Below are 27743 nucleotides of genomic sequence, written 5' to 3'. Positions count from 1 at the left end.
TGAGTGCTAATTCCTGTCTTTTTTTTTTTTTTTTCAAGCTCAAAGATATCCTCATTGTGAAACACATCCCTCCAAGATACATGCCTCCACCCCACCCTCATTTTAGGCTTTAAAAAAAGACAGAGGCAGAAACAGCTACCTACATTAATACATTTCAAGATGCTAAAAAAATGTTTGTTAGGGAGAGATTTGGAGAACAGCTTTTTTTTTTTTTAATCCCACTTCATCATATTAAAGTTCTTCCTGTAATAATCACATATTACTTTTGTGGTACAAAAGTAAACTTTTCAGAGATGAATTCAGGTATTTCTCAAGGAGGCTGATGAAATCGACTCTACTTCAACTTAAGGCCACCATCTAATGCATCATGGTGCATACACAACCAGCTTAGTTCTGATAAAATCAGTTCCTGTTTCTCTCCTCAGATCATTAAGACTGGACTCATCTCAGATTACATCATGGTTGAGTCCTCAGTCAGGGGGCTATGTGCCCGGGGCTTTGGGAAGTAAATTGAGTCAGAGCTACTAGATCAAAGTACTACATGTTTAATTCACTTTGCTAATCCAGAGAACAGGCAAGCTATCTGCCATGCCCAGATGGGCTAACCCTTAGATACCCCATAATGATACAAATTTTTCGGAAATAGATAATCATACTGGTATTTGCATAAGGGATTTGATAAGTCTAGTTTCCCAGTAGCTATTTCCAAGTTGCCAATCCTGTTGATTTTGCAAATGGAACTGAAGATAATGATCTGAAACCAGAATAACTCCCATTCCTATGTGTCAATTGGAGGGTTGATATATTCAGATTTCTAACTCAGATCTTCCCAGTGTCAACTTTGCCCATTCAGAGCAGACAGATGCCAGAATAAACAATGGACAGGTTGGCATTCCTGCTGAGTGCCAACCAGCCTGACAGAGTTTCTCTTTTAGAGACATAGGATTTTCGATGGGAGAGGTAAGGCTTCATGTAAGACCCAAACATTGAGACATAAACCTTGTAAATAGAAGGAAGAGTGAAAGCCCAACCATTTTCAAACCATACAATCTTACCTCATGATGCTTAAAAAGTATTTCAATTCATCACAAGTCAGCCATTTAACTAAGAGTATTGAGAGCACCATTAAAGGAGAAAACACCAGAAAATTGGCATGAGTGTTGGCTACTCATGGGTAAGGATGCCTTCAGTCAGCCACAGTTTCTGCTGTCATGCAACTAAGTTACTTGATTTTTAAAAATCTTGCTCTAATTTAGTTAGATGAAGAACTGAATTATCATTGAAAATCCTTTGAACGGGGAGAGAAAATTGCTAGTTTGTAAGGGGTCGGGGCATTAGCAATGCTTAGGGAGGCTGGGGCTGCCCACATCACCTCATACTGAAAGGGGAAGTAAATAAGTGAGCATGTTTATCAGCTACTCTTCTTTGGAGCAGGTACATGTGTGAGAGAGATGGCAGATTCTGTCTGTAAGAGAACAGCAAATGACCATGGGGACGACTGACTGTCAGAGCTAGAAAGTGTTACCCTATAGACACAGTCACGACTCATCAGTGCCATGAGGAAGCTCAGACCCAGTATTGATTGTTAATGAAACATAAGTAACAGAGAAGTCAATGTCCAATTTCTTGACGTTTAAATGTAGGTAAAGAATTTGAAGAGGGAAATAAACAAAGGAAGTTCATCATGCCTCAAGTCGATTCAATGGAAGAAAAGAATTAACATACCCAGTCTATAAACTGCAGCCTCTGAATTCCATCCTGCCTTCAACAACATTTTCTGAGAATCTATGGAATATGTAATTAAACAGGGGTCCTGATGGCCAGACGGTAGTAGCATACATCTTTAATACCAGCACTCAGGAGTCAGATCTCTGAGTTTGAGGCCAGCTTGGTCTATACAGTGAATTCCAGAGTTCCAGGACAGCCAAGTCTACACAGAGAAACCCTATCTTGAAAAAACAAACAAACCAACCAAAACCAACCAAGGGTCCTGCCCTTACATCTCTCACAAGCTGGGCTGGGCTGTGGTTCAGTGACCAAGTCTATGTCTAGCATGTGTTAGGCTGGGTTTCATCCTCAATACTGTTTAAAATGAACATTGAGGGTTTTTTAATAATAAAATTTAAAATAAAAAAAAATAAATCTAGTGTGAAACAGAGATGATATGCAAGTAACTATAATCCTGGACTATTGGTACCTCTGGATATATAAGAGGTAAGCCTACAAAAAGAGACTGCCAAATCTCTTTGCCAAAGAGATGATATATCTAAGTTGAAACCAAAGAGGTGGCTGACCCAGTCTCTCAATATTTGTGGCTGCATAACAAACCACCCCAACATTTACTAGCCAAAAATAATAATGATTTCTTGAGCTCACAATTCTGGGCCAGCTGGGCAGCTATAATCTGGGGCTTGCTATCACATCCACAGAGATGCTATGTTGGCTGGTATGGATTTCCCAGGGTCCAGGAATTCACTATGTCTGGCATGGGATGTCTGAGGGAAAAAAATTTACATACACTATGCTCTTACGTCTGTTAACTTTATTCCTCTAAGACAAAACTTTATCTACACAGATACAGCTCCGACAGACATTCAAAGCAGGAATAACTCTAGATGCACTAAGCTCCTTATCTGTCTACTTTATTTCTCTGGGATGAAATCTTGTTTATAAAGCTATAATTCCATCTGGTTCCCTCTCATAGTCCTGCTAACGACTAAGCTCTTATGCTTCCAGCCTCATCTTTGTCCTCTGTTTCCTCATTCTCCATCTCTACTTGCTCTCTACTCCTGGCTCAAGAGTTTTCCCTTACCATCTACATTACCTCTGTGTTCTTCTCTTCTCCCTGGTCATGCAGTTCTGTCTGCTCTACAGAAAAATGCCTGTCCTTTCTTTTTCTGGCTGCAAGTTTCTCTGCCTCCTCAGAAAAGTTGCTCTACATCCCACCTTGATATGTAAAAACCTCTCTTGTTCTCAGTCAATTGTCCTGGAGAGCCTCAAGGCCTCAAGGCAGGAGTTTGGTCTGACTTTCATTAGCACAAAGCTATGCATCTCTCTGCCAGCTTGTGTAGCTAGAGATTTCCTGCCTGGCCCACGGTCAGGGCAAATCTCTCTCACCCACCAGTCCCACAGCCACTCAGACCCAACCAAGTAAACACAGAGACTTATATTGGTTACAAACTGTATGGCCGTGGCAGGCTTCTTGCTAACTGTTCTTACAGCTTAAATTAATCCATTTCTATTCATCTATACCTTGCCACGTGGCTTGTGGCTTACCGGTACTTTACATCTTCCTTGTCCTGATGGCGGCTGGCAGTGTCTCCCCCACCCAGCTTCCTGTTCTCTCCATTCTCCTCTCTGTTAGTCCCGCCTATACTTCCTGCCTGGCCACTGCCAATCAGTGATTTATTCATTGACCAATCAGCAACACATTTGACATACAGACCATCCCACAGCAAGCTTGTCTTTGCCTACATGACCTTATCCAAGTAGTGGTTCCAGCAGGGAAATTAGTTACCTAGAGTTCAGCAGGTCTGAGGAGCTGAACTGTTTGCCCATTTGTCTGGGAATATTTGGGCATGCAAGAATTTCATAGCAGAAGACAGCTGAAATATTAAAGGCTGGATAGCACCAAATATTCATAATAAATGGCTTGCCTTTTGACAGACCCTTGGCCCGGTCAATGTATAGCTTTAATACACAGTTGAATCTCTATAATATATTCTTGTGGCTTGCCACAGACTGGGAATCACTCATCAAGGAGGGCTCCATCACATAGATTGTCTCTGCTCCACATGGGCTCTGGTGTTTCAGCAGCCTAGTGGAGGTTTGCATTTATGGCAGCTGGGCAAGCTTCAAAGAACTGGCAGAAGTGGGCAAGGAGAGGAGAAATGGTTTCCACCCCCAGATAAAAGTCACTTTGCAGAAGGCAGAGTTTCTGAGAGAGGCCAAGAATTATAGCCATTCTGGCAATCCTCTTTAACTAATAAATGATGTGGCATATGGGAAGCCCTGAAGATAACCGAGAGACAGAAAATAGAGTTACAGGGAATACAAGTTGTTTAGTGTGACAGCAACGAAGAAGTCAAAAGGTTTTCAAGGGAGGGCATGAAAGTGTGAACAGAGGCCAGACCACAAGAGACCCCCTGTGTATGCAGCCCAGTGAGACAGGAGGACTTCTTAAAGGGCTTTCTCCCTGAGGACAGACACACAGTAAATACCATGCTTAGTTAAACATAATATTGGGCTGGAGAGATGGCTCAGCCATTAAAGGCTAGGCTCACAACCAAAACATAATATTATCTAGGCTCATATCTAGTTTGAAAAATGTCCAGAGAAGGCATCATGAAAGAGGTAGAATTCAAATTGTACTTTGAAAGACAAAAATGAAAGAAAGAAATACAGACATAACTAAAGGATACGTGTTAGTTAATATGCAAGAATCAAAACACAAAACAGAAAAACCCACAAAGCACAGCAAAAACACGATACTGATGTGATTTGTCTAAGCTAAAAACTGCAGTTCTCAATCTCTTTCAACACAAACACTGTGAAAGGCCATGTCCTTTTATAATACTATCACATTCACACCCTGAGTGATTGCCAGAGTTGAGACAGCATGTGGAATTGGGTATGGGTGTCAGCTTTGTGACTACAATACCACCCACTCTTCCCCACTGACCCCTTGTGATACTGCATCTGAAGACTCACTAATGCTGCTCCTGCCAGGGAAGCAGGTAGGCTAACTGTACATCTCCACCTCTTCCTCCTCTTCTCCAAATCCATCCCCCCATTCTCATCCTGCACCTGCTGCAGCCTCCCCTCCACCCTGCCCCCATCTCCAGAAGATCACACAAATCAACCGCTCCAAACTTCCTTCCCACAAATCATTGCTTTACCCCATCTCCCCAACTCCAGCAGGCATTTCCTAGGCAACCACAGTCTACTCTGGCCATGGAAGCAGGTAGCCTAACTTCAAATCTTCAGCATTTCTTTCTCTCCTATAAATCCAACCTATAGTCTTACCTCCATCTCTGTAGCAGAGCAGACACCTGCTGTGGTCTGCCCTTCTCTCTGCCCCCATCTCCAATGGATCATGCAGATCTTCTCTGCCAACCTTCCACTCTACTCATCCTATTAACCCATAGGCCAACTCTAGCAGGCATTCCCTGAGAAACCAGCAGCCAAGTCTGCCAGGGAAGCAAGTGTGGCAACCCAGTAAAGTAGGTAATCAAGCTTCAAATTTTTACTCTCCATCTTCTTCTCTATATCCAGTCCCCAGTCTCATCTCCAACTCTGTAGCAGACAACCTGTTGGGACTCTCCTCACTCTCTGACCCCATTTCCAGAGGACTAAGTAGATCCTGGTAGAACTCACTACTTTCCTCCTTCCTGTAGAATCCCTAAGCCTGTCCCTGCCCCTGCCCCCAGCCCAACCCCATTCCTAAATGTCAACTCCTAATACTTAGAAAAACATTTTACCAGGAACCCCCAAGGGTCACACCTAGCAGGATTCCAGAAGAATTTCCTAACAGGCAACACACAGCCACTATACTTTCCTAAGAACCAGATCTACCAGACTTTCAAAGAAGAGTTAACACCAATACGCTTCAAATTATTCCACAAAAGAAAAACAGAAGGAACATTGCCCAATTCATTTTTTGAGGCCATAGTTACTCTGATACCCAAACCACATAAAGCCCAATGAAGAAAGAAAATTATAGGCCAGTTTCCCTTAGGAACATAGATGCAAAAATACTCAATAAAATACTTGCAAAACAAGAACACATCACAAAGATCATCCACCATGATCAAGTAGGCTTCATCCCAGAGATGGTGAGATGGTTCAATATATGAAAATCAATAAATGTAATCTACCATATAAACAGACTGAAAGACAAAAGCCACATGATCATCCCTCTAGCTACAAAAAGGTCTTTGGCAAAATCCAACATCCCTTCATGATAAAGGTCCTAGAGAGATTAGGGCTACAAGGGATATACCTCAATATAATAAAGGCAATTTACAGCAATCCCATACATAGCAAACATCAATGTAAATGGAGAGAAACTGAAAGCAACTCCACTAAAATCAGGAACAAGACACAGTTAATCACTCTCTCCATAGCTATTTAATATAGAGATGGCTGAGCCATCTCTCCAGCCCAATATTATGTTTAACCAAGCATAGTACTTGAAGTTCTAGCTAGAGCAAAAAGACAATTGAAGGAGATCAAGGGGATAAAAATTGAAAAGGAAGAAATCAAAAGTATCTTTAGTTATAAGTAATATAATAGATACACAAATGCCCCTAAAAATTCAACTGGGAAAATCCTACAGCTAATAACCACTTTCAGGGAAGTAGCTGGATAAAAAATTAACTCACAAAAATTAGTAGTCTTCCTATACACAAACAATAAACAAACTGAGAAAGAAATCAAGAAACAATACCTTTCACAATAGCCTCAAATAATGTAAAATGCCTTGAGGTAACTCTAACCAAGCAAATAAAAGACTAGTATGATAAAAACTTTAAGACATTGAGGAAAGAAATTGAAGAAGATACCAAAGAATGGAAAGATCTCCCATGCTCATAGATCAGTAGGATTAATATAGTAAAAAAAAAAAAAAAAAAAAAAAAGGCCATCCTACCAAAAGCAATCTACAGATTCAAAGCAATCCCCATCAAAATTCTAACACAATCCTTTATAGATCTTGAAAGGACAACTTTCTGCTTCATTATGGAAATACACACAAACACACACACAAAGAACGGCTAAAACAATTCTGAATAATAATAATAATAATAAAAACTGCTGGAGCTCTCACCATTCCCAAGTTCAAACTGTATAGCAGAGCTATAGTAATAAAAATAGTGTGATATTGGCACAAAAACAGACATGCCAATAAATGGAATTGAATTGAAGACCTAGATATAAATCTACACACCCCTGAACACCTGTTTTATTTTTTTAAGTAAATAAGCCAGAAATACTCACTGGAAAAAAAAGACAGGATCTTCAGCAAATGGTGCTGGTCAAACTGGATGTCTGCATGTAGAAGAATTAAAACAAATCTACACTTAACACCCCACACTAAATGGATCAAGGAACTCAACATAAAACCAGATACATTGACAGAAGAGAAAGTGGGGAATAGCCTTGAACTCATTGGCACAGGAAAAGATTTTCTAAATAAAATGCTATTAGCATAGGCACTAGAAACAATTAATAAATGGGACCTCACAAAACTGAAAAGATTCTGCCTGGCAAAGGACACCGTCATTCAGACAAAGAGACAGACTGCAGAATGGAAAATGATTTTTACCAATTATACATCCAATAAAGGGTTAATAATCAAAGTACATAAAGAATTTAAAACCCTAGATATTAAGAAAATAAATAACCCAATTAAAAATTGGGTACAGATCTAAACCGAGAGTTCTCAAATGGCTGAGAAACACTTCAAGAAATATTTGTTCAACATCCTTAGCCATCAGGGAAATGCAAATAAAAACTATGTTGAGATTTCATCTTACACCTGTCAGAATGGCTAAGGTCATTAAAACACGAGGGACAACTCATGCTGACAAGGATGTGGAATAAGAGGAACACTTACCCATTGGGTAGTAGTACGTACTTGTTCAGTCACTATGAAAGTCAGTGAGGCAGTTCCTTAGGAAAATGGGAATCAACCTACCTCAAGGCCCAGCTAAACACTCTTAAACATATACCTGAAGGATTCTTCATCCCACTACCGAGACACTTGCTCAGCCATGTTCACTGCTATTCATAATAGCCAAAAACTGGAAACAACCTAGATGTCCCTCAAAAGATGAATGGATAAAGAAATTATGGTACATTTACACAATGGACTATTATTCAGCCGTGGAAAAATTAAATCCTAAAATTCACAGATAAATGGATGGAACTAGAAAATACCATCCCGAATCAGGTAACCCAGACCCAGAACAACAAATATGGTACAAATTGGCTTGTATGTGGGTATCAGCTGCTAAGTCACTGATAACCAATCTGTAATCCCTAGAATCACAGAAGTTAAGTACAGAGTAAGGGACTCAGGGTGGGGGCAGATAGATCTCCCTAGGGAAAGGAAATCGAGTAAACAGTTATTCATGGGTTGGTGGGGGAACTGGAATGGGAGGATGAAGTGGGGGAGAAGGGAGGAGGGGGACAAGGGAGAGAATGCTGGGAGAGACAGCAAAAACTAAGGACCTTTTGAGGGACAGTTTAGAAGCCTAATACAGTAGAAGCTGCATAAAATTCAGATATATATATATATATATATATATATATATATATATATATATAAAATTTAAATTAAATTGCCAGATAATGGGGGAGATAGAGGCCCAACTGGACATCTCTAATCATCAAATAAAGCTTCCAGAACCAGGATTGTATTGTATTTAATTGAATTGTCAGCCAAAGCAGTCCCGTGGGAATCTCCAAACAACCCAGGCTGCTGCCAAGACTAGAGGTTTCTCTCTACAAACTGAGCACAAGGCTGAGTTGCTGCAGATAAACTCATCAAACACAGACAAGCCAAGCTGGTACCTACATAGAGACTTCATCCCTACATTTTAGTGTCTTTGGTATAGGAAGAGAATCTGCTTGCTACCAAAGGAGAAATGTAAACAGCAGCCAGCCAGAAACCATATGATCTACAATGGTGTCATGCTAGGGTAATGATGACACAAAGCTTAATGAATTCCCCCCAAGTACCTGCCTTGAGGGGATTTCTATCAGGATCCAGAACAGATGCTACAAGTAGCTAAGGATACTGCTAATCTGAGGAATGTTCAATGAATCTAAGCACAGAGTTCTTTAGTCCATTCACTTTATTCTTCTAAGTCAATTCTATCTGCATAGTTTCTTTTATGGTCTCATACTTAGCTCCTCTCAGTCCCTCCTGCTCTCAGTCCCTCCTGCTGTTCTCTCATGTCTATCTAGTTCTTTCCATCTCTGGCCTCATCTCTGTTCTTCTCAATCAATTCCCTTCTTGCTGTTCTCTCATATCTATCTAGGTCTTTTCCATCTTCTTCCCTTCCTTGTTCCCTCAAGCATGCGTGTGAGTGTGTGAGTGTGTGTGTGTGTGTGTGTGTGTGTGTGTGTGTGTGTGTGTGTGTGTATACAACCATTGGTGTATATATATGCATCTTGTTAGTAAAAACTACAAAGTAAACTCTCAGGGACAACTATTCTGACAATAGTCACACTTGGCAAAGACTTGTTCAGCTTAATTGGTGACTGACAACAGCTGTAGGTTGTAAAAAGTTCTGGCTATCTCTTAAAGGGATAGCTACAAGGGTTACAAGGGAAGAAATTAAACCAATGAGAGATTTAAGGAAAAGGCAAAGAATATGTGTACTATTTTATGTGATTAATAAAAAAACAGATATGGTTAGTCAGTTAACAGTCTTTTTCTGTTAGTTACCTGAATCTCAGGACCTATATATAATTAGTCTGCTGAGCCTAAAATCTTGCATTAAAAACTGGTGTAGAAAGTGTTCATTGTTATTTGAATCAGAGTAGGGAGATGCTAGTGGAGGAAGCTTAGGGCAACATAGGTGCTATTGATCTCTTGAAGGACTAAGATATACCAAGGCCAGACACCTGCACTGTCACTTCTGGTTCACTATAATTCTTCTGAAGGGTTTGGGTCTAACAAGGCCAGGCACCTGCAATTCCACTCTGTGAAGTTCTACGAAGACACTTTGTCTGGCCAATATTTACCTTGTCAGTGGCTAAGGATGGAGAACAAGACCTCTAAGTGTCTACAGTCCACATGGAACAATCAATCTAGTATGAAGCATATTTTAGTATGTTTCTAATCATAAAAATTGTACAGTTAAATAAGAAACCATCTTCCAGACTACCCACAAATATGTGTGCCCATAAGATTGAGATGCAATCATGAGAGCATGTACACATAACATGGAAATGCACGGTAAATGGGGAGAATCATAGCTGTTATTGCACAAGAAGTTTACAACAAGAGACAGCCAGTCTCTTCATTCAAAAGGCAGCAATTCCATAATGCCTTGCATGATGGCTTCCTCTAACAGAACCCTTAGTTCTAATAGGTTGGCTTTCTGAACTCTAGTTGTCACTGCTGCATACTCTCGTGGACTTTTACTACCAGTGGCTCTCAATAAAAGCTTGTGGAAGTAACCAAGCAGTATCTGATTTGAATTTAGGCCCACTCCAGGAGATAGAACCCATATCCAACACTGTTTAGGTGAGCAAAAACCTGAGACTAGATAGCTCAGGGACCTAGGGTAAAACCAAACACTACTGTCCTGAAAGAAAGAGAGAGAGAGAGAGAGAGAGAGAGAGAGAGAGAGAGAGAGAGAAGAAGAAGAAGAAGAAGAAGAAGAAGAAGAAGGAAGGAGGAGGAGGAGGAGGAGGAGGAGGAGGAGAGAGAGAGAGAGAGAGAGAGAGAGAGAGAGAGAGAGAGAGAGAGAGAGAAAGAAAGAAAAGAAAGAAAGAAAGAAAGAAAGAAAGAAAGAAAGAAAGAAAGAAAGAAAGAAAGAAAGAGGGAGGGAAGAAGGGAGGAAGGAAAGAAGGAAGGAAGTAGAGAAAGAAGAAGGAAAGAAGGAAGAAAGGCAGGAGGGAAGGAAGGAAGGAAGAGGGAAAGAAAGAAAGAAAGAGAGAGAGAGAAAGAAAGAAAGAGAGAAAGAGAAGAAGTAAAGAGTGTGACTTATAAGAGTTGATCTGGCATAAGCAGATCAAATAAAGCAGGGAGAGACTAGCAAACAGTTCTGCTCTATCCTATTGTGTGTCAGACATTACTAATACATCCACTGTTACCAGAGAACCCAAATAAATCCTCCAAAGTCTTCCCAGCATATGTTCTAGTGGAAATGAAAGTCAAAATGAAGCCTGATGGCAACCTTTGAAGTGGAGAGAGGCAGTAAGAGGAGATATCATGTAAGAAAATATTACCCTCGCCCCCCACAAGACTCAGGAACGACCACAGACAGGGCCATGGAAAGGTTGGAAGAGCCAGGGGTTGGAGAGGACCCAAGTGAAACAGCATCTTCTGGACATAACAGTACTACCGCACTCATGAACTCACAGCAGCTGTGATCACGAGCACCGGTACAAGATGAGGCCAGTCGATATTAAGGAGAGGGAAGGAGAGTATGAGTCCCCACTCCTAATGGAAGTGCTATTGACAGTCTGTTGCTTCCTGGGGAGGGAGAGTCAGCTTTCTTTAAGGGGATGGCCATGTTCGATTGACCATACTCCTGTGGGTAGCCCCACATCTGGGAGTACATGGGTAGCACTTTGGACTCAACGAGTTATTGAAAAGAAAGCAAAAAGGAGGCATAGAGCTGGGGGGAGATAGGGAGGTGGAAATAGATCCAGGAGGATCCAGTTAAGGGAATACTAGGGTGAATATGATCAAAATCCACTAAATGAAATTCTAAAAGAGTTAATAAAAAGTTACAAGCTCTTTAAAAATGAGAGTGGAAATAGGAGGTGCAGGTGGTAGTACAAATGGAAAAGGTAAACACTTTGAGAAGTGGTGACATGTCAGTAGGACTTGAGATTTGCTTAGTGTAGGAATAAGAGAAATGGAGGAGTAATCAAACATCACTCCACAAAAAGAGGGGAAGGAGCAGGGGAAGGAAAGGGGAGGTGGAGGAGGGACAAACAAACAGACTCTGGAAAACAACTTGATTGTGAAGAGAAGAAGGAAATGGCTAATGTTTAAGTGTTTGGTATAAGCAAATCCCGGGGCTCCAAACATCAGAATGAGGGTGGTGACTAGTGCTGGTAACAATCAGCACAAAACCCAGAATCCCATGAATATAAAAACTGTCTCCTAACTCTCAGTACTATTGAAAGAATGCATTTAGGAAAGAAGCCCATTGTTTATTTACTCTAAAGGTATGTCATTCAAGTGTCCTGGTAGAACTAAAGCTAGCAAAGGTCGAGTGGATATAAACTGGTTTTGCTTGCTCCCCTTCCCTCCCTCCCTTCCTTCCCTCTGCCCCACCTTCCCTTTTCCCCTCCCCCTTTCCCCTCTGCTGTAGAATATTCCTTTGCACTGTGTGAATATGTGTCATTGTGACTGGTTTAATAAACAAGATGACTTGCTAACAGCTGAACAGGATAAAGTTAGGCAGGAAAGCCAAACTGAGAATGATGGGATGAGGAAGGGTGGAGTCTGGTGTTGCCAGCACATGCAGAGGGAGCAGGAGATGAACATGCCATGCTAATAAAGGTACCACATGGCAGAGGAATATGGGTTAATTTAAAATATAGGGGTTAGTAATAAGCCTGAGCTACTGGCCAAGCATTTACAATTAATATAAGCCTCTGTGTGGTAATTTGGAAGTGGCTCTTGGGACTGAAAAACTCCACCTACATTTTTTCCCTTCCTTCCCCTCCCCTCCCTTTCTCTCCCCTTCCTTCCCTTCCCTTCCCTGTCTTCATTTATATGACAAAATTGGAGTGACTCCTGCATTTTCAGCTAGACCATGACTGTATCATGTACAGTAGGGTGCTCTGCTTGATGAAATCCTGACATTTATTGTCTTACACTTCTTGTTTGTTTGATTGGTTAGTTGGTTGATTTGGGGTTTGTTTTGTTTTTTTGGGTTTTTTTTGTTTGTTTGTTTTGTTTTTGGGTGTGTGTGTATGTGTGTTTTGTTTTGTTTTTGTTTATGTTTTTGTTTTTGTTTTTTGAGATAGGATATGTAGCCCTAGCTGGCCTCAAACTTAAATTTCTTACATTCCCACTCATGAGTCCTGGGATGTGATAGTTTTTCATGCAATGAAAAGCAAAAACTGGTACCCATGTTCAGAGGAGAAGGCACTGATTTCAATCCAATCACCTTTCAATAAGGAAATATAACACTGTGTTCTATAATGTTCCTTTGGGGATTTAATTTTCTTCAGTTCTAGTCAGAGCATGGTTCTAAAGTGAGGAAGTCATGTAACTTCTCTGTGTTTGTTCCCTCATCTGTAAAATGAGTAACCGTATCTGCTTAGCATTGCTATGAGGGACTCAGCCTCTTGGTGCCAACCCAAGGAGTACCTAAGTCTTCCCGATGCTCCTCTCAGCCTTTCCTTCCAGCCTGTCCTCATTCCCTTGTTACTCCTTTGACCTGTAGAACCACTCTTCCAAGGATCCACAGCCTCTGCACTAGGCTGGGAGTCAGGTAGGCTACCTTTATCCTCCTTCTCCTTCTTGTTCTTTATTCAGGTCTCTCCAGACTTACTCTTAGTCCTGATGCAACCTGCCCGCCTGAGCCCCTCCTCCCAGCCCACCTCCACCTCTTCGGGATTTGGCCTCTTGCTTTGGACTGAGTATAACTCTAGTTCTTTCTCACTGTTCCTTTCAGATTTCTGCCCCATCTCCATCCTTTTGTGACTCCCTGGCAACCAGAAGAACAGCTCTCCACCAGGGACTCCACAGCTGCCACACTTGGCTGAGACCCAGAATCATTCACTCTCAGGTAGGAACCCCACAGTCACCATACTTGGCTGGGGCTCAGAGTGGGCAACAGCAACCAAAAAACAGAATATCCATCAACACAGTCAAGACCAGATATCCACACCAAGGAACATTCCAAACATTAGAGCTCAAGGAAGTTATATGCCTAAATATCACTGAATTAAAAAAAAAAAAAAAAAAAAAAACATGACCAACCAAGACAATATGCCTGCATCAGATACTATACTGTAATAGACTCTGAGAAAATCAATTTATCTGAAGCACAAGACAAGGACTTCAAAATAACAATTACGAGTATGTTCAAGGAGTGTATGAATAAATCCCCCAATCAAAATACAGGCAGTTGAATAAAATAATAAAAACATGCAAGATGTGAAAGTAGAACTCAACAAAGAAATAGAATCACAAAAGAAAATCTAAACTGAGGTAAAACTGGGAATGAAAAACACAGGATACCAAAACAAAAACTACACAGAGAAACACTGGAGTTAAAAAATATGATAAATTACTGGGCATGGTGGTTCATGCCTTTAATGTCAGCACTTGGGAAACAGAGTCAGGCAGATCTTTGTAAATTCAAGGCCAGTCTGGTCTATAGAACAAGTTCCAGGACAGCCAGGTCTATTACACGGAGAAATCCTGTTTGGGGAAGTCATAAATCAAATTGACCTAACAGGTATCAGAAATCTAAAGAACACTACGCCCAAACACTAAAGAGTATGCTTTCTTCTCAGAAGCCAAAGGAATGTTCTCTAATTATTAGGATATAAAACAAGTTTCAAGAGATACCCAGATCTTATCTTACTGTCATGGACTAAAGACGGACATCAACAACCATAGAAAGGGCAGAAAGTACACAAATTCATGGAAGCTGAACAGTTCACTGCGGAATGAAAATCAGGCCAAGACAGAAATCAAGAAGGAACTTTAAAACTTTTTATAATTGAATGAAAATGAATACAAAACATGCCCAAATTTATGGAACACAAGGAAGGCAGTTCTAAGAGGAAAGCTAAAAGCACTAAGTGTCTACATTAAAACAACACCACCACCACCCTGGAAAAGCTCATTAATAAATTAAAGACACACTTAAAAACTCGAGGATAGCAACAAGAAATAACACCCATGCCTCGTGACCAGGATTACTTGGCTAACTTAATTGTATTTTTTGTCAAATATTTGTCTCATTTTGCTTTGTGCATTTTTATGTTATTGGTCTTTTGCTTATAGATAACAAGGTAAAAGAGGGAATATGGGGAGGGGCAACCAACATATATGAAAAGCCATATAGAAATCTAATATGATAGACACTTGCTAAATATAAACATAATTAAAAGGAATTTAAGTGGGATTACCATATAATGGGGGAGACAGTGCCCCAACTATTCATCTTTTGCCAACAAGTAAAACCTCCAGTGCAAGGAATGAGTTACATTTTGTTGAGTTGTTGGCAAAAAGGGTCCCATAGACAAACCCCAACTAGCACACGCTATCATCAAGGCTATTGGTTAGTCTCCATAACCTGGTGGTAAGGCCCTGTTGCTGAAGGCACAGCTTACTTTTGTCATTGAACAAGGAATATTGAGCAGGCGCCCAACTGGAAGCTTCGCCTCTCCTGACTAGTGCTCATGGTGCTAGAAAGTACTTGGCTTACTCCTGGAGGAGAAAAGTTATCAGCTACAAACCCTGTGATCGGCCTGCAAGACACGCTGGTGCAATCATGGCACAAATGTTATAGGATCCCATTCCATGAAACAAAACCCATGCCTGACCCTGCTGAAGTCACTAAGACCTGAGACGAGATAGGCCAAGGGCCCCAGGGGAAACGCTAATACTATTACTCTGCTCAAGGAACATAGCAACAAAATGACTCCTAATGGCATATTGCTATACTTATAGATTAGAGCATCATTTAACCCTCATCAAAGGAATTTCTTCTTGCAATGGATGGGAACTAACACAGACAATGTGCATAGAGTAATAGCCCTCTATTTGGATCACCGAGCCCTACATGGGATGTCTTTATTAAGTCCCTCCCCTCAAGGCTCAGGGATCTACACAGGAGAGGAGGTGGAAGGATTGTAAAAACCAGAGGTTGTGGTGACTCCAAGAAAACAGTGTCTTCCAGACACAACAGGCCTGATACACACAGGAACTCACAGAGACTGTGGCAGCGTGCACAAGGCCTGAGCAGTTTCAACCCGGACAAAAATCCCAGCACTGAGAAGGGGAGGGAGACATGGAGTCCCTTCCCTAACTAAGAAGCTGTTTGCAACTGATGCCTGCTAGGTAAGGGAAACTCCATTTTCTCAATGGAGTATTTCTGGGTATGTGGACCACATTCCAGGCCAAGCCTCATGTCCAGGAGAAGTTGGTTAACACAAAACAGGCTGTGTTTTGTTTTTGTTTGAGACTGCTTGAGAAATAGTTTCTGGGTAGCTTAAGTAACTTAAGTGGTACAAAGTTTGTTTTGTTTTGATTTGTTTTGTTGTTGTTGGTGGTGGTGGTGGTGTTTTTGTTTTGTTTTTTACTTTTTGGTCTTAATGGGTTTTTTGTTTGCTGTTTTTAGTTTGTTTTGATTTCATTTTTTGTTGTTTTTTAGGAGTTTGGGGATTTTTTTGGAGAAAGGGGAGAGAACATGAAGTTGTGTAGACAGGAAGATAGGAGGATCTGGGAGTAGTTGGAGGAAGGGAAAGAATATGATCAAAATATATTTTATGAAATAAATTTAAACAAAAAATTAATTAATTAATAAAAAGATTGCTGTAAGGGCTGAATGAGAAATCCATGTCAAATGGACTCAATTCTTAAATACAACTGCTTCAGTCTCACTGAATGCTGAATCATTCTTTCTGGACTTTAACAAAATCAATAGCTAGTTCTCAGACTTTCTGAGAGGAAATTTCCCCTTGGTTTAGTATATCTGGACCAGATAAGAACCATGGATGAAAAAAATGACATAAAGGAAATTCTTATTGGCTTTCCTTGTTCCTAAGGGAACTCTAGGCACAGAGCAAATCTGCTATGGTTACCAGTCACACTCAGTCTCCATGCACATGACTTTGGGAAAATTGACTTTGACAATTGACTTTTCACAACAAACAATTAACTTCCTGTTAATAATGTGTATGTGTTGGGGGTGACACCCACGCCAGGTCTTGTATGTGCAAAGCATTCTCTCTGCCTTGGAGCTGTACTTCCACCCGAGTCTGAAGAACTCTTTGTAGCTCTTCTATTTACACTGAATAGAATAGGAGCCTGGAAAGGACTAGCTACTGTCGACAAGGGCCACCTACCTCTTAAGCATCTATGAATGCTTCTTTAGCATAAACTCAGATGGCAATGCTGCCCTGGGAATTGGGGGGGATACAAAATTTCTTTATATATTTATTTTTTTCAATGTAGCATCATAAAGATGAATTTGTATGATTCAATTAATAGGTCCACAAGTGTAAACATCTAGGAATGCTTTAGAAAGATAACCTGATCATAATTGCCCTTGTCTTCAAACCTTAGAGTCATCTTAGAAAGAAAGAAAGAAATCTTTGGCTTATTATAATGTTCTATTAACAGTTCAAAGTAATTTTGAATTAAAGCAATTTTTTTTCTCCTGATGTCTTAAAACAATATATCATTTCTCTATCCAAAATTTTCTACAACAAGTACGGCTAGACAATTGGTAAATGTTGAAACCAGCTCTTAAGGGATAAAACGCTTTGATGTATAACATTTGTCAATTTCCGTGGTATAGATTCAAGCATTGCTGGTTTCCAGTAGCCAAAAGATAGTTCTCAACAATCAGCTCTGAGCAGGTCTGTACAGTAATCGGCTCTAATGAGCCAGTATGGCTGTCTCCAACAGAGCACTGTCATTGTGCCAACTCACCTAGGAGCTGTCTTTCAAGCACAGTCTCAGGGAACAATATGCCTTTGAAGCCAGGCATACAGTGTAGTCCAGAGTTCGAGACTGGATCCTTCCATGGATATAGAAGTCATCCAATGAATGTAGTTGGCTTTGATTTGTATGAAAATTGTGGTGTGAGTCTTTTCTTTATGGCTTCTGCTCTTCCCACATCAGACCAGCTTGATAAATCAATTAAGAAACATTGGTAATGATGATAATATAGGTCAAAGATGGTTCCAGGAGATTTGCCAAGGCCCTCAGTGATGTGACTTCTTGGTAGAGTTCCAAGAGTACCTATCTGATTCCCTGTCAGCAGTACATTATTGACGATGCCTTCTGTGGTCACATTGGCTCCACATTATTGAAGTTGAAGCTATTCATAAGTGTGAGGAGCCGCCGCCTTGAAAAACAGGTAGCGCTGTTATTAGAGCCAACTGCTACAAGAAATCCGATCTAAAGTCCCTCATGGGGTATGTCAAGGCAGTGGAGTAGCACACATTAAGTGTCATGGACAGAAGTGACCCTTGGTGCAAGCAGCTGGGATGGCAGACCTCCCTTCTCTCTCCAGAATATTCCCCAGGATATGAGGAGATTCCAGTTCAAGGATATTGAAATTGGAGATGAATAATTGGCTGTATCGTACCCATTCCCCCCGATTCTATGAAACTCCTACTGCCTGTGGACTGGTCCATATCAGCTTACATCATTTCTTCCCTTTCCACACCGAATCGGCTCTGGAGGCTTGATAGCTCCCCCATCTCTCACACCTCTTATGGGCAAACAGGTACTTCTTTCTCTGGCTAAGAATAAAGAGACAGAAAAAATTCTCAGTGCAGGAAGAGCTTGGATGACATTCCAGAGCCAGCTCCTGGAATCTGTTGAACCGGACGCAAAGTTTCCAGGCGGTACCTCACGGGACACCGTGTTTCCTGTGACAGCAGTGACGATGAAGGGCCATGTGCTCTGTATCCTGCTAACAAGGAACCACTTCACAGAATTAGGGAAGGAACGCGGAGAAAACGTGTGGTGAACCGAACTGCACAGATGTTGTCTCTTGCATGCTGAGGTCCCCGACGGTTCGTTGCTTAACCCAGATCTTCCTCTTAAGCACTGTGTGCTCTCCCATGCTGATGCTTAATATTGATGAGTCTGTCTCCATGAGACAATTTGGCATTGGAGTAGCATCCTGTTCTCAGGACCATTCCAGAGGTTGGTATACAGGATCACATGCCCACAAATAAAGCAACTAAAATTTGAGGGGATTCAAAAGCTAACAAACCGAAAACATCTGAATTCCTATCATTTGTATCTTTTCACTCCAACTGCTATGATGCAACTCTGTCACGCGAGCGACACGGGGCTCCAAAGAAGGTCCAGGGACAGTTTCTGGTAAGATAATGGACTGGAAGTGGCCTTTTGGTGACCTGGGTAAGAAGAGTCCACGTAGGAAAGAACAGTTTATTCCAAAGACCGAATGGGGGAGAACTTTGAAAATTCACTAAAGTAATCACAGAACCACTGGAAAGTGCCAGGAAAAAGACAGAGCATGGGGGGAGAGGGAGGGGAGAGAGAATTGGCCAAACAAAACTCGGCTCCAGCCTCCAACCCCCTTCGTGAACGGAGGAGAAGCAGATGCCTCATCCAAGAGGTAAGCCAGGCAGCCATGGTGAAGAGGACAGCCATGCACCCACCCTCCAGAGGAGCCCACCAGAGTCCTCAGGAGCCTCAAATCCAGTCGCTGGCTTTGGTAAGACAGTGATTCCTCTGGCCGTGGGTCAGCGGTAGAGAGGAATCCCATTTTGTCACTCTGTATAACTCAGCAGGCAGTGTTCAGTTATCTGAGAGAGAAGCTACTGTTTAAACCTCATCTGCCCTGGAATGTGAAAACGAGGACCCACCACAGGCCAGGGAACCAGACTTTAACCTGCTTCAAGCTCCAGGGTGAGAGACGACCCTGGGAGACAGCTTTGGAAAGGAGGGTCAGTCCCTGGGAGAAAGTGCAGGTGCCCAGGGGCTCCACTCCGGCAGAGAGAGGCCCTGGCAAAGGCTCTCTGCCCTCCGTGTCTGGGAGCAGACCTAGTTATCCGGGGAGAGTCAGCCGAACCCACCTGTGGTCGCTGCTGGAGAGCATGCGCACATGCCCACAACTGCATCTTCCTCGCACTGAAACGAGCCCCTTTCCGCTTGTGCTGACCTCAGACCTGCCGGTGACTCCCTGCAGACCCAAAGCACTGGAGAGACACCCTCAGCTAAAACACTAGCCACTCCAGGGGGAGTCTCTGGGCGAGATATGCCTGTCAAGCCCATAAATTGCAAAGATTTTAATTTTTTTGTCCCTTTTAAAAAAAATTCAGTTCTTTCCCATTTCCCTGCCTCTTTCTTCTACCTCTCCCAACTACTATTTCCACATTTACTTAAAATAGTTTGTGATTTTATAACCCATCCTATACTAGTTTTTTCGTATTTTGTGATCGTTGGCGACACATTTGTGGGTATTAATTGATTTTCAGTGAATTTCTAGTACTTATGCACCTTGACATTATTACTACTGTAGGAGTTTGGATTTTGTTTCTTTTTTTTTTTTTTTTTTTTTTTTTTTTTTTTTTTTTTTTTTTTTTTTTTTTTCACTTTCTGAGTAGAGAGCAGGTTCTGGGTAAAGATCCAGAGATAGGGACTGGAGACATGGCTCACCGGTAGAGAGCACTTGTTGGTTTTGTAGAGGATGTGTGCTTGGTTGCCAGTACTTACCTGGTGGCTTACAACCATTCTATAGACAAATTTCTAAATCGTCATATTAAATAAAAAACACGGAGCCAAATATAGGGGTGAAAGTCTTAGAGAGATCAGGGAAATAGGGAGAGCCACCAGCCAACTTAACCTCACCAACTCTGCAGCTTCCAAATTTGAGGTACTTCCTGTCTACCCAAGTCTTTATTGCCTTGCTGTTCTGCCCTCTCATTGGCTATCTTAGCCCAGCTACCTCACTTTCTTGTCACTGTCTGTCTGTACAGACCTCCAGGTCTCTATGATTGGTACTGGGATTGTGTGTCACCACACTTGACTGTTCGTCTGTATGGCTTGAACACACAGAGACCCTGCCTGATAAGTGATCAGATTAAGGGCATGTGCTGCTTGGCTTCTTGCTTACTTAAAATGGCTGGCCTTTCCCCCTGATCTCCAGGTAAGCTTTATTAAAGCACAAATGAAATATCACCACACCATCCTTAACATCACTCCAGTTCAGAGAATTGGTGCCCTCTTCTGACCTCCATAGGACCAGGCATGTACGTGGTGCACTTACATACATGCAGGCAAAACACTCATATACATAAAACAAAAATAAATAAAATGAAAAAAAAATTAAAGCCCCACCAAATAAAGCTAGACATGACAGCTAAGCCAACCGATGTGCAAATTGTATCATGAAAACACACAAAAAAAATACTTAAACGCAAGACCTGACAAAATTCTCCAGAAGGAGATACCTTCTCCACTTCTGAATCCAAAGGTTCTAAAATGGGTAGGATGCCAGCTAGAGATTTCAAATCTTACTAGTAAAACTGACCTCTGACCTCAAAGATACAACTGGATGAATTAAATACAAGACCCAGAGAGTAAGTTCAGCAGCAACACAGAAAAAAAAAGCTCATAAAATGGATTTTTTAAAAGAAGAAAGAAAGGAAGGAAGGAAGGAAGGAAGGAAGGAAGGAAGGAAGGAAAGAAGGAAGGAAGAGAGAGAGAAAGAAAGGAAGGAAGGACGGAAGGAAGGAAGGAAGGAAGGAAGGAAGGAAGGAAGGAAGGGAAGGAAGGAAAAGAAAAAAGGCTAATAGTATGGATGAACAATCAACAAGGCTACGGTAATACACTTTTCTGAAAATATCTCTTGACTCCAAAGAGGCTGAACTTTTGCTGGACCTTGCAGCCAAGTTAATAATATGCAAAACATATAAAAATATGAAAACATAGAGAGAGAGCAAGGCCTTTTGCTGAGGTCAGGCAGAAGACACAGGGGTTTTAAGTGGAGAATTTAAACCTATACTTGCTCTTGGTCAAACTACTTCAAGAGAACGTGGCTTTATTTTTATTCCTTAATACATTATGAATGCAGAAGAAAATTGAATTTTTGAAAAAGACAGAAATGCTAGAAAAGAAAGACTGAGTGGATCAAATAACACAGAGGAAAGCATCACGGACAGACTCAACCAAGAAGAGAGAGAGTATCAAGGATCAAAGACAAAGGTAAGGGTATTCTACATTCCAATGCCAATCAAAACGCAAACACGAGCATGACCACCAAGTCCAAGGACTCTGGGATGTGATAGAGAGAACAACCCTCAGACTCTAGTGGGTAGAAGGAGCTGAGATTACAAACTATGGACTGTCCAACAAAATTATGGCAGAAACTTCTCAAAACTAGATAAAGAAATAGACATTCAAACATAAGAAGCATTTATAATCCCAAATAGACATGGCCAGAGAAGAACTTCCCCCACAACGTATTATAATCAATAAGTCAAAAATATAAAGCAAAAAAAAAAAATTAAGATCTCTAAGGGAAAAACACTAAGTTGCCCATAAAGGCCAATGGAATAACACCAGCTGTCACACTAGCAACCCTAAAAGCCAGAAAACCATGGAGTGGGGCCAGAGAGATGACTCAGTGGTTAAGAGCATTGACTGCTCTTCCAGAGGACCCAGGTTCAATTCCCAGCACCCACAGGGCAGCTCACAGCTGTCTGTAACTCCAGTTCCAGGGGACCCGACACCCATGGCAAAACACCAATATACATAAAATTGAAAAAAGTAGAATAAAAAAGAAAACCATGGAGTAATATAGCCCTGAAAGCATATAACCCAACCAAAATGTTACCTCCAGCAAAGTTCTCTCTTAAATTGGTAGAGAAATAAGGATATCCCAAGACAAGCACACACTAAGGCAGTTCATAACTACCAACGTACAGCTGCTGAAGACAGTTTAACTATAGAATATTATACAGAGAGCAGGAAGAAAGACTGAATAATGACAGCACAGAGAAGAATAAAGTTCATGAGGGAAAAGTGCAACAAAGGAAAGCTGGAAATGAATTGATCATGTGTAACGTAGTAAACTAGAAAAATCCAGCAGTATAGGGACAACAGAAAGAACAGGGCTGGAAATGGGCTCCGAATTTAGGAGCACATGCTGCTCTTCCAGAGGACCCTGGTTTGATTCCCAGCATCCACATGGCATCTTCCAACCATCTGTAACTCCAGTTTTAAATCTTGCCTCCCAAAATGGGGCAGAAAAATGGATTTCTGCCGCCTGGCTCCACCAATTCAACAAACAACTTCAAATCTATACCTCTGAGTATAGATTTACAGGATCCATAGCAAAGGTATCTTTTGAATCTCACTGCAATCATGACATTCAAATGACCCGATCATGCAGCTATAGAATTCAGATCAGTTTAAAGACAGTCCACCGATGCAAAGTGCAGCTTAAATAAGGATGGAGAATCTATGGGCATATGCAGCGTCCTTTGATAACTAAGTTTGTCTGAAAAATTTCAACACTGTTGTAAAACTTGCACAAGCCGTCACTCTGAGAGACTGCCACACGACTCAGCTTAGTGTCTCTGTCAGATCACTTTGCCGGAAGCCATGGATATTTGCTAAAGTGAAGGACAGGTGCTGGGACTAAGGGCTATGGAGCCTGGGCTCTGAAGGCTGGTGGTTGCCGAGCAAAAGAAGCATGGGTGAGAGGCTCAGAGGCAATTTGGGGAAAAGAGGGGCACTGGAGATACACCATAGAAGTGCTGGACACAGGGAAGAGGCTCTTCTGATCTTTGAGGGCTCCAGGCATGCATGTGGTACATATACATACATGTAAGCAAAACGCTCATATACATAAAATAAAATAAACCTTTAAAAATGAAAACAATACAGCCAACCAGAAAACAACAAATAAAATTACTGGAATTAGTAAACACAGCAGTTCATGTAACTGCCTTTAATGTAATTGCCATAAATGGCAAGTAAAGAGATGCAAACTGGCTGCCTGGATTAAAAACCAAGACCAACTATTGCCTAAAAAAAAAAAACAAAAAAAAAAAAAAAAAAACACGCCTCATTGGTAAAAACACCCATAGACTTGACAGCCAAAGTGTAAAAGCCAGTCTTTCCAGCTAGTAGAAGCTGAGAACAAGCTGGTGTGGTAAGTCTGAGATTTAATAGTGAAGATTTCAGATTGAAATTAGTCAGAAGAGATGATGAATGTGACTGCCTGTTAATAAAGGGAAAAAAATCATCAAGAAGAAATAACAACTGTAAATACATATGCACTGAATGGAGGAGCTACCGATTCCATAACAAAATATGAATGAGCATAAAGTGTTTGATTGATACAGTAACAGTGGGTGATATCAATAACCTGTTCTCATCTTTAGGGTCATCCAAACAAAACAGAACAAAAATCAGCAAAGGAAGCCTCTGAGTTAAATCATAACATAGATCAAATTGATTTGATGGGTAGATACAGAGTATTCCATCCAACAGATGTGGAATTCCACATTTCCCCCCCATAGCCTGTGGAGCATTCTCTAAAATAGAACATGTTAGGCAATCAAGTCTTAACCAGTCTTAACATAATCAAAATAATTTCTAGTCACTAAGTAATGGCATAGAATTATAAATAGCAAGAGAAACCACAGAAAGCTCACAAATACTTGGAGAATGAAAAATAAACTATTGAACGAACAGATCATCAGCAAGATCAGAAAGGGATTTTAAGTGTTTCTAGAATCAAATATAGCACAGTTTACCAGAACTTTTGAGATATGAATAAGGCAGTTTTAAGGGGTAAATTTATACCTTTAAGTGCCTAAATTAAAAAAAAAAAAATCAAGCTGGGCAGTGGTAGCGCACGCCTTTCATCCCAGCACTCGGGAGGCAGAGCCAGGTGGATCTCTGTGAGTTCGAGACCAGCCTGGTATACAGAGTGAGATCAAGGATAGGCACCAAAACTACACAGAGAAACCCTGTCTTGAAAAACCAAATAAATAAATAAATAAATAGATATTAAAAAAAATAAAATCAGAGATGTCTTAAATCAATAATCAATGATGAACAAGAGCAATCCAAACCCTAAAAGCAGAAGGAGACTAGAAATAAAAAAGATGAGGGCCAAACCAACAAAAGAACAAGACATTGAATCAAATACATACAAAATTGGTTTTTTGAAAAGATAAATAAGATTGAGCAACTAACCAAAGAGAAAAGTTCCAGAATAATAAAATTAGAGATTTTAGAGGGTGGTGTTAGAACAAAGTCCAAAGAAATCTAGCGGCTCATCAGGGGGTTCTTTGAAAATACGGTCCTAAAAACTGGACAGTCTAGAAGAAATGGGCAAATCCATATACATACATAAGCTGCTTAAACTAAATCAAGAAGATATCAGCAACTTAAACAGTCCCATAATCAACAAGAGCCAGACAGTAATAAGAACATCTCCCCACGAAGAAAAGCCCTGTACCAGAGGGACTCATTGCTGAAATCTACCAACTCTTCGATGAAGACGTAGCACCATCACTCTTCAAATGGTTCCCAGGATAGAACAGGGAGAACATTAACAAACTCATTCTGTGAAGCCCGTATTGTCCTGACACCCGAAGCAGATGATGATGCAGATACAAACAGAAGACTGTAGACCAGTTCTCCTCAGGAGCGTAGATACATAAAGTATGTGCAGGCCTGAAGACACAGCTCAGTGATTAAGAGCATGTACTGCTCTTCCAGAGGACTTGAGTTTGGTTCCCAGCACTCCAGCCAGGTGGCTCACAACTATCTGGAACTCCAGCTCCAGCAGATCTGATGCTCTCTACTGGCCCCCAAGCACACCAGTACTTATGTGCACCTACCTGCACAAAAAGGTATACACATACAAACAATACAAAATAAATAAATCTTTTAAAAGCTAATATATTTGCCAAAAGTGTTCACGGAAACATTAAGATCATATACCTGGTTCCATCCCAGGGATTCAATGTTGATTCAACATATGCAAATTAATAAACACAATACAGAGCATATATGGGCTTAAGGATGGAAAGTACACAATCATCTCAAGAGATGCAGAAACAGCTTTTGGCAAACTCCAACATCTCTTCATGATAACAACCTCTGAATACGTAGGAATATAAGGAACATATCTCCACATAAAGACTATACATGACAAACCTGTACCTAACATTATACTAAATAGGAAAAACTGAGTTTCCTAAAGCCAAAAACAAGACAAGGGCCCTCCCCCCGCCCCAACCCTGTGTGTGTGTGTGTGTGTGTGTGTGTGTGTGTGTGTGTGTGTGTGTGTTCTTCTTCAATATGGTGTCCAAGCTGGGGTAAGTTTTTAGAGAAGATGTTAAATGGAAATCTGGACAATGATTCTCTTGGGTTCTGACTGCACCATGTATTTCTAGCAGTCTGCAAACGTCTTCAGCCTCTTCCCTGGGTCCAGCGCTTCTATGGTGTATCTCCAGTGCCCCTCTTTTCCCCAAATTGCCTCTGAGCCTCTCACCCATGCTTCTTTTGCTCGGCAACCACCAGCCTTCAGAGCCCAGGCTCCATAGCCCTTAGTCCCAGCACCTGTCCTTCACTTTAGCAAATATCCATGGCTTCCGGCAAAGTGATCTGACAGAGACACTAAGCTGAGTCGTGTGGCAGTCTCTCAGAGTGACGGCTTGTGCAAGTTTTACAACAGTGTTGAAATTTTTCAGACAAACTTGGTTATCAAAGGAATTCCCAGGATGAAATACAGAGGAATAGAAGCTACAAACACTTAGAAGAGAACATTCTAGGAAATGCAGAAGCATTTGAATGTTGCTTTCAATCACCGTGCTGGGTAAGGGGTAACTTGTCTGGGGAAAAGTCAGTGTTCTTAGCTGTGGCTGAAACTGCAGTGCTGACATGTAGAGAGAGTGAGATCCTGACAAACCTTCGCTACAGCCTGTATTCCTTGAAATTCATTCCGTAAATTCAAATCTTTGAAGGTATTTCTAGTCTACTTTGAGTTCCAGTGTTTTCCACTAACAAGATAAAGGTCTGCAAAGTAATAGTGATGCCTACATGAGCAGTCTAGGAACGTGATTAGAAGACCAGGCTTTCTGAAGGTTGTTTCAGGTCACACTGCAAACACTGGGGACTAAAGGAGTCAGTCAGGGGGAAAAGTCATGTCTAAGAGGATGCCTCCCTTGTTCGGGCTTATGATGAATTTGTAGAAGTTTGCTCTCTGAGTCTGAGGTTTTAAATCTTGCCTCCCAAAATGGGGCAGAAAAATGGATTTCTGCCGCCTGGCTCCACCAATTCAACAAACAACTTCAAATCTATACCTCTGAGTATAGATTTACAGGATCCATAGCAAAAGTATCTTTTGAATCTCACTGCAATCATGACATTCAAATGACCCGATCATGCAGCTATAGAATTCAGATCAGTTTAAAGACAGTCCACCGATGCAAGGTGCAGCTTAAATTAGGATGGAGAATCTGCGGGCACTCACCCTGCGCCCTGGGCTCTTATTTTCAAGACACAAAGCAGCCTACTAGACAACTGGCTCTTTCTCAAAGGGACCTTGTTGGCAAACATGAACAACCATTGCTTTGTTCTCTTGAGAGAAAACAATACAGCATCAATCAAAGCAAAGCCACGTACCCCAACTCGCTGCCGCAGCTGCTCATTCAAAACGGCATGTCATTCCCTGCAAGCCAGAGTGCCTGCTGGGACGCTTGTGTATCCTCTGCCTGGGCTCTTCGGAAGCCGGCTGGTTAACTCTTGAATGCTGGATGCTCTAACCCAGAAAGCCCAGGCTCTCTAACTTAACCACTAGCATGCTGACTCATCCAGCTGGCACCAGGCACCCTGCTGAGCCGGCTGATGGGCGAACCCTTGCACCATCAATATGTGGAAGGGAAACACCTAGAGAAGCAATTCTCAACCTATGGGTCGCGACCCTTTTGGGGGGTCGAAGGACCCTTTCACAGGGATTGCCTTAGACCATGGGAAATTTACAATATGATTCATAACAGCAAAATTACAGTTACAAAGTAGCAACAAACTAATTTTATGGTTGGGGGCAGGTCACAACAAGGAACTGTATTAAAGGTTTGCAGCATTAGGAAAGCTGAGAACCACTGAGCTAAAGGCTATCCTTTCGCACCCTGAGCAAACTTTATCATTTGCTCAGTCAGACCTGCTTGTCCTCTTTGATTTGGAAAGCAATCAGTTCATTCCCCAAGATATCAATTGCACATCGCAGAGACAAGATTGAACCATCAGTGCAGAGACGGAAGTAAACATTTTGGATGAAGAAGTTAAGCTC

General features: G+C 41.4%; 1 protein-coding gene across 5 annotated transcripts in view; it reads right to left on the bottom strand.

The window, feature by feature from the left end:
* Asah2 (N-acylsphingosine amidohydrolase 2) overlaps positions 1-27274 on the bottom strand; it is a 112135-nt gene extending 84861 nt beyond the window's left edge. For 2 of the 5 annotated variants that reach the window (XM_052713168.1, XM_052713166.1), the window contains exon 1: positions 27077-27273. The gene's annotated coding sequence lies outside the window, so the exon portion shown is untranslated. Of the gene's footprint in view, positions 1-17374; positions 18707-25943; positions 26056-27076 lie in introns of those variants that run through there. The other 3 variants (XM_052713171.1, XM_052713170.1, XM_052713169.1) reach the window with 3 other exon arrangements.
* Between the last annotated feature and the right edge of the window lie 469 nt (positions 27275-27743).

Source organism: Peromyscus californicus, unplaced genomic scaffold, assembly GCF_007827085.1.
Source record: "Peromyscus californicus insignis strain IS unplaced genomic scaffold, ASM782708v3 Scaffold_4__1_contigs__length_199733344, whole genome shotgun sequence".
Classification (NCBI taxonomy): Eukaryota; Metazoa; Chordata; class Mammalia; order Rodentia; family Cricetidae; genus Peromyscus; species Peromyscus californicus.
Note: the sequence above shows the minus strand (reverse complement) of the source record. Positions and strands in the feature narration are given on the sequence as shown.